The sequence below is a fragment of the Rhinolophus sinicus genome, chromosome 4 (assembly GCF_057876585.1).
Source record: "Rhinolophus sinicus isolate RSI-liver-muscle chromosome 4, RSI-T2T, whole genome shotgun sequence".
NCBI classification, from domain to species: Eukaryota; Metazoa; Chordata; class Mammalia; order Chiroptera; family Rhinolophidae; genus Rhinolophus; species Rhinolophus sinicus.
In genome coordinates this window covers 43,023,288-43,035,179 of record NC_142504.1, presented here as the reverse complement: position 1 = coordinate 43,035,179, position 11,892 = coordinate 43,023,288, and positions in this window count along the sequence as shown.

Sequence of the window (11,892 nt, the reverse complement as noted above, 5' to 3'; positions counted from 1 at the left end):
TGTAAATTGGGTTCTATTATGACTCCCATGATACAGATGAGGGAAATAAGACATAGAGAAACAAGACTTGCTCAAATGTATGCACCCAGTTAGTGGTGCAGCCAGGTTTACTAGAAAGCAGAGTTGGTCCTCAACCATCATGGCCTCATCCAGGTGCTCTGAGTTTACTTTATGAATTGGGCTTTCCGTCAATAATTCTGACAGAAAAAAATTATTGAATAAATGACAGTAAAATCTTCTTGTGGAAAAAGGGTAATCCAATCTATAACTTTACAGTAGTTATTCTTCAGGTTCACCTAAATATCCATGTCATGTTTTGTGTAATAGTATGTATGTATCAATCTGATTATACACTCATTTCTGGTCATTGAAAACATAGTATATAATAAAATATATATAATTGCTTCTTCAAACCTCTTGTTAATGTAATGAATTAAAAAATATACCTTAAATAAATTTAAAATTAGAACAATATTTTCCACTACTTTGATTAACAAAGACTTTCTTTCATTTATAAAAAATTACACCATGTATGTTCTACTTTTAGTTCTAATTCTAATATGCATAAAAATCATATATATGTATATATGTACATATATATATATTTAACTTTTTTCATCACAGTTGACATTCAATATTATTTTATATTAGTTTCAGGTGAACAGCATAGTGGTTAGACATTTATATAATTTATGCCGTGATCCCATTATTAGTCTAGTACCCACCCTGTGCTGTACTTTGCATCCCTGTGAGTATTTTGTAATTCCAATTTGTACTTCTAAATCCCTTCACCATTTTCACCCAGCCCCTAACCCCCTCCCATCTGGAAATCATCAGTTTGTTCTCTATATCTATGAATTTGTTTCTATTTCCTTTGTTTATTTTGTTCTTTAGATTCCACAGAAAAGTGAGATCATATGGTATTGGTCTTTCTCTGTCTGACTTATTTTACTTAGCATAATACACTATAGGTCCATTGATATATCTTGAATGGTAAGATTTCATTATTTTTATGGCTGAGTAATATTCCATTGTATATGTGTATCATTTATTCTTTATCTAATCATCTATTGATGGACGTGTATGTTGCTTCCATATCTTGGCCATTGTAAATAGAGCTGCAATGAACATAGGGGTGCATACATCTTTTCAAATTAATGTTTTGGATATCTTTGGATAAATACCCAGGAGTGGAATTGCTGGGTCATAAGTAGTTATATCTTTAATTTTTTTTAAGGAAAATTCATATTGTTTTCCATATTGGCAGCACCAATTTGCAATCCCACCAATAGTGAGTGAGAATTCCTTTTTCTCAACATCCTTGCCAACAGTTGATTTTTTGTTGATTTATTGATGATAGCCTTTCTGACAGGTATGAGGTGATACCTCGTTATGGTTTTAGTTTGCATTTCTCTGATAATTAATGACATTGAACATCTTTTCATATGTCTTTTGGCCATCTGTATGTTCTCTTTGGAGCAATGTCTATTTAGGTCCTCTGCCCATTGTTTAAATTGGATTGTTTGTTTTTCTGGTGTTGAGCTGTAAGAGTTCTTTATACATTTTGGATATTAACCCCTTATGAGATGTATCACTGGCAAATATCTTCTCCCATTCAGTAGGCTGTCTTTTTATTTTGTGGATGGTTTCCTTTGCTATACAAACTTTTTAGTCCAAGGTGTTTGTCTTTTCTTTTGTGTCCCTTGCTCAAGGAGATAAATTAGGGGAAAAAAAATATCACTAAGAGCAATGTCTGAGAGTTTACTGCTTATGCTTTCTTTTATGAGATTTATGGTTTCAGGTCTTACATTTAAATCTTGAATCTATCTTGAGTTGATTTTTGTGTATGGTGTAAGAAGGTGGTCTGGTTTCATTTTTTTGCATGTATCTGTCCAGTTTTCCCAACACCATTTATTAAATAGATTGTCTTTACTCCGTTGTATATTCCTGCTTCTTTTGACATAGATTAAATGACCGTGTAGGCGTGGGTTTATTTCTGGTCTCTCTATTCTTTTCCATTGATATATGTCTATTTTTATGCTAATACCATGCTATTTTGACAACTATAGCCTTGTATCATAGTTTAATATCAGATAGCGTGACATCTTCAACTTTGTTTGTTTTTTTTTTCAAGATGATGTGGCTATTCAGGATCTTTTGTGGTTCCTTATAAATCTTAGGATTATTTGTTATAGTTCCATGAAAAATGCCATTTGTATTATGATAGGAGTTGCATTGACTCTTTTGATAGCTGTGTGTAGTATGGATATTTTAACTATCTTAATTTTCCTATCCATGAGCATGGAATATGCTTTGATTTATTTTGTCTTCTTCAGTTTTTTTCTTCAATGTCATTATTTTCTGAGTACAGACCTTTTACCTCCTTGGTTGATTTTATTCATAGGTATTTTATTTTTTTAATGCAATTGTAAATGGGATTGTTTTGTTAATTTCTCTTTCTGATAGTTCACTATTGGTGTATAAAAATACAGCCAATTTCTGAAAATTAATTTTGTGTCCTGCTACTTTATGGAATTCATTTATCATTCTAAAAGTTTATTGATGGAATCTTCAGGGTTCTCTATGTATTGTATCATGTCATCATCAAATAACTACAGTTTTACTTCTTTCTTTCCAATTTGGATGCCTTTTATTTCTTTTTCTTGTCTTGCTGTGGCTACGACTTCCAAAACTGTTGGAAAAAAGTGGTGAAAGTGGTCATCCTTGTCTTGTTCTTGATCATAAAGAGAACACTTTTAGCTTTTTCCTGTTCAGTATGATGTTTGCTGTGAGTTTTTCATATATGCCCTTTATTATGTTGATGTAGGTTCCCTCTATTCCCACTTTGCTGAGAGTTTTTATCATAAATCGATGCTGGATTTTGTCAAATGCTTTTTTTCTTTGTATCTATTGATATGATCATATGATTTTTATCTTCAATTTTTATGTGGTGTATTGTATTAATTGATTAGCAGATATTGAGCTAATCTTGCATCTGAGGAATAAATCCCACTTGATCATGGTGCATGATTTTTTTAATGTATTGCTGAATTCAATTTGATAATATTTTTTGAGGATTTTTGCATGTATGGTCTTCAATATGTTGGCCATAATTTTCCTTTATTCTAAAGTCTTTGACTGGTTTTGGAATAAAGGAAATGGTGGTATTGTAAAATGAGTTTAGGAGCCTTTCCCCCTCTTGAATTTTTTGGAATAGTTTGAGAAGGATAGGTGTTGATTCTTCTTTGAATGTTTGGTAAAATTCACCTGTGAAGCCATCTGGGCTACAGTTTTTTGTTCATTGTGAGTTTTTTATTATGCATACAATTTCGCTTATAGTAATCTGTCTGTCCAAATTTCCTGTTACTTCTTGATTCAGTCTTGTAAGATTGTATGTTTCTAGAAATTTATGCATTTCTTCCAAATAGTCCAATGGTTTTTAAATTAAAATTTATTGGGGTGACAATTGTTAGTAAAGTCCCATAGATTTCAGGTGTACATTTCTGTAAGACATCATCGATATCTTACATTGTGTGTTTACCACCCAAAGTCAGTTCTCCTTCCATCACTATATATTTAACCCCGTTTACCCTCTTCTTGAATACCCCCCCTTATCTTCTGGTAACCACTAAACTATTGTCTATGTCTATGAGTTTTTGTTTCTTCATTTTTTTGTCTTGTTCTTTTGTTGTTTTCAGTTTTATATACCACATATCAGTGAAATCATATGGTTCTTGAATTTTTCTGTCTTACTTACCATGCTTCCCCGAAAATAAGACTTAGCCAGAAAAGCAGCTCTAATGCGTCTTTTGGAGCAAATATTAATATAAGACCCGGTCTTATTTCACTATAAGACCTGGTATAATATAATATAATATAATATAATATAATATAATATAATATAATATAATATAATATAATATAATATAATATAATATAATATAATATAATTAATATATATAGTAGAATACTGGGTCTTATATAAATTTATGCTCCAAAAGACGCATTAGAGCTGATCATCCGGCTATGTCTTATTTTGAGGAAACACAGTATTTCACTTAGCATTATAGTCTCAAGATCCATACATGTTGTTGCAAATGGTACTATTTCATAATTTGTTATGGCAGAATAGTATTCCATTGTATATAAATAGCTTCTTTATCCATTTGTCTATTGAAGGACACTTTGGTTGTTTTCCATGTCTTGTCCACTGCAAATAAAGCAGCAATGAATATTAAAGCACACATGTCTTTATGAATAAATGTTTTCAGATTTTTTGGGTAGATACCCAGGAGAGGGATTGCTAGGTCATATGGTAATTCTATTCTTAATTTTTTGAGGAATCTCCACACTACCTTCCATAGCGTCTGCTCCAATCTGCATTCCCACCAACACTGTATAAGGGTTCTTTTTTTCTCCATAGTCTCTCCAACACTTGTCACTATTTGTCTTGTTGATGATAGCCATTGTAACTGGGGTGAGGTGATATCTCATTATGATTTTTATATGCATTTCTCTTATGATTAGTGATGTTCAGCATTTTTTTCATATGTCTATTGGCCATTTGTATGTCCTCTTTGGAGAAATGTCTTTTCAAGTCCTCGGCCCATTTTTCAATTGGGTTGTTTGTTTTTTTGTTGTTGAATTTCATGAGTTCCTTGTATATTTTGGATATTAGCCCCTTATCAGAGTGTTGCTTGAAAAAAATCTTCTCCCATTCGGTTGGTTGCCTCTTTATTTTGCTGATGGTTCCTTTTGTTGTGCAGAAGCTTTTTAGTTTGATATAGTTCCATTCATTTATTTCAGCTTTTATTTCCCTTGCCTTTGAGGACAAATTCATAAAATACTCTTTGAACCATAAGTCAAAGGACCCCAAAGGTCCATAAGTTTATTACCTATGTTTTTTTCTATGCTGTTTATTGTTCCAGGTCTTACGTTTAGGTCTTTGATCCATTTTGAATTAATCTTGGTACATAGTGACAGATAGCAATCTAGTTTCATTCTTTTGCACATGTCTTTCCAATTCTCCCAGCACCATTTATTGAAGAGGCTGTCTTTTCTCTGTTGTATGTTTTTGGCTTCTTTGTTGAAAATTATCTGTCCATATTTATGTGGGTTTATTTCTGGGTTCTCATTTCTATTCCATTGGTCTGTGTGTCTGTTTTTCTGCCAATACCATGCTGTTTTGATTATTGTTGCCCTGTAGCACAAGCTGAAATCGGAGTGTGATACCTCCAGCATTGTTCTTTTTTCTTATGATTGCTTTGGCTATTTGGGGTCTTTTGTGGTTCCAAACAAATCTGATGATTTTTTTTTTTTCTATTTCTTTAAAAACTGTCATTGGGATTTTGATGGGTATTGCATTAAATCTGTATATTGCTTTGGGTAATATGGCCATTTTAACTATGTTGATTCTTCCAATCCACGAACACGGAACGTCTTTCCATTTCTTTATGTCTTGTTCAATTTCTTTTAAAAATGTCTTATAGTTTTCAGTATATAGGTCTTTCACTCCCTTGGTTAAATTTTTTCCTAAGCATTTTATTCTTTTTGTTTCAATTGCAAAAGGATTTTTTTTTTTAAATTTCTTTTTCTGAGATTTCATTGTTAGTATATAGAAATGCAATGGACTTCTGTGCATTGATTTTGTAGCCAGCAACTTTATAAACCATGTACGGATACAGTAAAGTTGCAAATTGTCCAATTTGTTGGTGTATAATAATATTTTCTCATAATATTTTGTATTTCTGTGGTGTCCATTGTCACTTCTTCTCTTATGTTTCTGATTTTATTTATTTGGGTCCTCTTTTTTTTACTTCGTGATTCTAGTTAAAGATTTATCAATTTTGTTTACTTTTCAAAGAACCAACTCTTGGTTTTATTGATCTTTTGTATTTTTTTTAAAACTCTATTTCATTTATTTCTGTTCTGATCTTTATTATTTCCTTCCTTGTACTCACTTTGAGCTTTATTTACTGCTATTTTTTAGTTCCTTTAAGTAAAATTCAATTGTTTATTTGAAAGTTTTCTTATTTCTTTAAATGGGCCTGTATCGCTATTAACTCCCCCCTTAGAACTCCTTTCACTATGTCCCACAGATTTAGGGTCATTATATTTTCATTTTCATTTGTCTCAAAGTATCTTTTGATTTCTTCCTTGATCTCATTGTTAATGCATTTATTATTTAGTATCATGTCATTCAATTTTCATGTATTTGTGTGTTATTTAGTTTTATTCTTGTAATGGATTTCTAATTTCATACTATTGTGGTTGGAGAAGACACTTGATATGATTTTAGTCTTCTTAAAATTATTGATAATTGTTTTGTGGCCTAACATGTGGCTTATGTTGGAACATGTTCTCTGTGCTTGTGAAAATAATGTATATTTTGCTGCTTTGGGGTGAAGTACTCTAAAAATATCACTTAAATCCATCTGATCAAGTGTCATTTATGGCTGCTGTTTTCTTGTTCATTTTCTGGCTGGTAGACCTGTTCACTGGTATCAATAGGATGTTAAAGTCCCCTGCTATGACTGTATTACAGGTGATCTCTCCTTTTATGTCTATCAATATTTGCTTTATATATTGTGCTTCTATGTTGGGTGCAAAATATTTACAAGTGTTATATCATCTTGTTGAATTGATCCCTTTATGTATACGTAATGTCCTTTTTTGTCATTTATTATAATCTTTGCCTTAATGTCTATTTGTCTGATATAAGTATTGCTACTCAAAAATTTTTTTCATTTTCATCCACATAAAATATCATTTAGCATCTTTTTACTTTCAATATGTATGTCTTTTGTTCCAAAGTAAGTTTCTTGTAGACAGCATATGTATAGGTCTTGTTTTCTTACATATTCAGTCAACCCGTGTCTTTTGATTGGAGCATTTAATCCATTTATATTTAAAGTGATTATTGATAAATGCATAGTTATTGCCATTTTATTATTCATGTTTATATATCCCCCCCCCCCCTTTTTTAAAGAAGTCTCTTAACATTTCTTGTAACATTGGTTTGGTGGTGATGAACTCCTTTAGCTTCTTCTTGTCTGGGAAGCTCTTTATCTCTTCTTCCATTTTAAATTATAGCATTGCTGGGTGTCTCCTCCTTTGAATATCTCGTGCCAATCCCTTCTGTCCTGCAAAGTTTCTGCTGAGAAATCATCTGGCAGTCTTATGGGAGCTCCTTTGTAAGTAACTAGCTACCGTTCTCTTGCTGCTTATAGGATTCACCCTTTGTTTTTAACTTTTGGCATTTTGATTATGATGTGTCTTTGTGTGGGCCTGTTTGGGTTCACCTTGTTTAGGACTCTCTGTGTGCTTCCTTGACTTGTATGTCTATTTCTTTCATCAGGTTAAGAAAATTTTCAGTCATTATTTCTTCAAATATTATAGGTTCTCAATCCCTCACTCTCTTCTCCTTCTGGTACCCCTATGATGTAAATGTTGTTATGCTGTCCCAGAGGTTTCTTAACTATATATATTTCTTTTTATTCTTTTTTTTTTTTTCCTGTTCTGATTGGGTGCTTTCTGCTACCTTGACTTCTAAAATGCTTTGATCCTCTGCTTCATTTAATCTGATGTTGATTCCTTCTAGTATATTCTTCATTTCAGTTATTGTATTCTTCCATTCGGATTGGTTCTTTTTTATGGTTTTGGTGTTCTTTTCATGCTTACTCTCGCATTGAAGTTCTCATTAAGTTCCTTGAGCATCCTTGTAGCAAGTGTTTTGAACTCTGTATCTGGCAGGTTGTTTGCCTCCATTATGCTTCTGTTCAACTAGGACACCTTGCTCCTAGTTCTTTTTGTGGAGGCTTCTTTTGTTCTTTCATTTGGGACATGTTTCTTTGTTTCCTCATTTTGACTGTCTCTCTGTGTTTGTTTCAATGTACTAGGTAGATTTGTACATTTCTCAGTTTTTGCCAGGTGGACTTATGTTGTATGTGTCCTGTGAAGCCCAGTGACACAGTCTCCCTGGTCCCAGGTGCATCAGGATTGTGCCTTGTGTGAGTTGTATGTGCACTCCCATTGTAGTTGAGTCTTGATTGCTGTTTGTACATCATTGGGTGGGATTGATCCTCAGGCTGACTGGAGGTGAGAATTGATCATACACACAGCATAAGGGCTGCTGTGTGTGTGTGAAGAGAGGGAGTGCTGATTTCATGGAGCTGGATTTACCACCTTGAGCTCTGGTGCCTCCTGAGACCATCTTTTATGTGTGCTGCTTGTGGGGCTAATTGAGTGGTGCTAAGTTGTGTGAAGCTGGCTTCCAGGTGTCTTGGTTTCTGGGATATCTTGGATGTGGCTCCAATGCTGGCCAAGGTCAGCCACTGCCTTTGACTAGCCCAGTGATACCTGGTAGGAGCTGCAAAGCAATCCACAGTTGGTCACTACCTGTGCTGGACTTAGAGGCATGTGAGAGAGGCCATGCTACAAACTAAGGCCAGCTACCATGAGTACCATGCCTGGGCAGCTCTGCAAAAGTTCCAGGGTACCCTGAGGCCTGCTGACTCCTCCCTGCTTCCTGTAAGGCTCAGCCACTGAAAGAACCTTGGGAGTCACTGAAATTGGATGAAATGGGTTCTCAGGGAGTCACCAGGGTGAGGTGAGTGGTGTATATTAGGTTAATGCAGATTCATATTTGGTGCCAGTGCTGAGCCTGGGGCCACTCAGTAAAAGGGTCAGAGCACAGCTGCTACCTGCCTGGGACCAAGAATACCCAAGAGTTGTCCATGGAAGACTTAAATGTGGTCTGGAGCTGACTGCCTGCTGCTGAAAATGTCTCTGGTGATGCATGAGTTGGGTAGGGTGAGGTCCCAGGGATTCACCAGGGTGGAGCCAGCAGATTTCACCCGGTTAGTGCAGATCCAGATTTGGTCATGTGTGAGGTGGGCTCAACACAGGAAAGATGGCTCCTGCCCATGGGCTGCACAGGAGAAGGGCTCAACACAGGGACAATGGTGGCTATCCCTCTCCAGCCATCACCATAAAGCCACACAACTCAGTCTCTACTTGTATGTCTCTGTCACCTTCTAAGTTGCTGTCAGTCTTCTGTAGCCTAGGGTGCCTGCTTGGGAGAGTCTGTGTGTGGGCCCTTTAAGAGGACATGTAGGTTTCCCACAGCCTTCTATCTCACCCAGATGGATGGAATCCCCACTGATTTTCAGAGCCAGATGTTGTGGGGACTCCTCTTTCTGTCATTGGTGCACTGGGATGTGGAGCCCAATGTGAAGTTAGGACACCTTGCTCCTCAGGGAGGACTTCTGCATCTGAGATAAAGTTCCAGATTCTCATATGTGGGTATGGGATCGTCTCTTTCATGTCTCCACCACTCCTGCCAGATTCACCATGGCTTCTTCAATGTCCTTATTTATAGAACTTCTGTTCAGCTAGTCTTCAGATGGTTCTCTAGGTTGATTGTTCAATAATTTAGTTGTAATTTTAATGTCATGGGAGGAGATAAGCACAGCACTTACCTACTCCACCATGCTAGCAGGACTCCATCAGAAATCATATATTATTGTTTTTACCTAATTGGTATGAGAATTATATAAGTATTATCACTGTTTTTTTAGATGTGTCCGTTTAAATTTTCAAAATCAAATAAATAGGGCACAGAGGATGATCAACTAGATTGTGTCTTGACCACTTTATATAGATTTCTAAAATTTAAAAAAATGTGTATATTTAATAATACTTTTACTTAGCAATATTTCTTTTGAAAACCAAGCTAAAAGTAATAGTTTGCTATATAGTTATTCATACTCAAATGGAAACAGCAATTTTAATGGTATTATGTGTAACCTGATAAAATTACAAAGGAGACCCCCTTCTAATTATGCTTAGAAGAAAGTTTGATACCATTTATTTAAAAGAGCTCTGTTCCAGGAAGTCCAATATATAGAAGGAGAGCAGACTCTGAGTGGTGAACACACAAGGCATTATATAGATGATGTATTATAGAAGTGTGCACTTAAAACCTATAAAATTTTACTAACAAATGTCAGCCCAATGAATTTAATAAAAATTTGAAAAAATAAATAAAATAGCTCTGTTCCTGAGCAATAAATAAATTTAAAAAAAAAACAAAAAACAGAAGGCTGATTAAGGTTAGTGAGTGGCACCACTTTTTTTTTTGTTTTGTTTTGTTTTGTTTTCTGGTCTCCTGGGATTTGTAAACAAATAGGAAACAAAATTTCAGCTGCTTGATTTTTCCATTACCTTAATTCATGTGACTGGCCATTTAAAAAATACGTATTAGTAAAACCAGATCATTTCTTTCTAGAAGCTCATGTCTCTATACACCTATTATATTTATGTATTCAGGAGGACTAAAAAGTCCTTTAAAAATAGGTTTACATTTATCTGTCTAAATATTGTGTAATTTATTGTTATGATAACATCTTCATTTTAACTATCTTCTGTTGCTTCTCAATTATGATCAAATCTTTGTTTGGATGTTTCTCACCTACATATAACTATCACTTAACACAGTGTCTTGAATATATTATCTCTTTGTAAATATTTATAGGGTAACTCACTAAATAAATCTACTATCCATTTTTCAATGCTGAATATAAAGTAGGCCCTAGATGACTATCTGAAAATTAATTTAGTAAGGTGTTTACTTTTATATGAAGAGTGAAAGTTTGTATAGGGTATAGGATGGTTCAACTTCATTGTTGTCTCTAATGTTATACAAATCAAATTCCCCTGCATTTATGGTCTGAAGACTTTATGTGAAATTATGTAAAACTTCACTGATGCTTTGATGTTTGGTCTTTTAGACTTTAAACCAGCAGTGCATATTATTACGTAATATACCTCAAAACATGCTCCCTTTATAGTAAAAAAAATGAGTCTGCAGGTGACTTCCATATATACTTGATTTTTTCATGCCCCTCTTAATTGACATCTCAGTCTTTCCTAATCTGCTTCTTTATTCTTAATTGACAGATGAAGTAAGAGCTCATAAATATGTCTAATTCTACAGTAAAATATTCTTGTCCCCCATATTTACAGGTAGTGCTTAGGTGGGTGGGAATTTACAATGAGTCAGAAACAAAGAAAGTAAAATAAAACTGGGGATGGGGAGGGGGAAGAAGGAGAAAAGAGAGAAGGAGAGACGAGAGGAGAGGAGAGGAGAGGAGAGGAGAGAAGAGGAGAGGAGAGAAGAGGAGAAGAAGAAAGGAAGGAAGGAAAGAAGACAAGAGAGAAAAGAAAAACATGAAGAAAGTGTTAAACAAAAAATTAATTTCCGTAATTAAGACTTTTTGAAAGAAAGGTTTTACTGAACCATGAAAGACAAGGTCCTGGGCATGAAGTCTAAACCACCAGTATCCGAACTGGGTGGAAAAGGCAACATGTCCATCATCCTGGAGTTGACAGGCTTTTTTCGCACATCAAGTAGGGGCAAGAGAGATGTAAATTGTTTTGAAAGAATTTACATTGGCTACAGATAAGGAGGGGCAGAGTAACATGAACTGAGGTCTGTTCTATCGTAAAAGCAAGGTATGCAAGGAAGAAATATTTACTACTTTTGATTGGTTACAGATAACAGTCCTGAAAGTCCGTGCATATGCAGGATTTGTTGGCCCATCTAGTGGTATGCTAATATATGCCTGGATGTCGATTCAAAGCTCCAATATGCATTCAAGATGTGATCAGTCTTTTGTCAGCTGATCTCAGCTATTAACAGGCTAACGAATCTGTCTCTTATTATCTGGCCCTCGGTAATGTTATTTAGAACGTCTCAGAATTGTTTTTTTCTTGTCAGAAGGAAGAAAAAGAGGAAAGGAAGGAGGGAGGAAGGAAATAAGGAAGGAAGACAAGCAGGAAGGAAGGAAGGCAGGAAGGAAGAAAGCGAAACTAAGATGATGAATCACTATA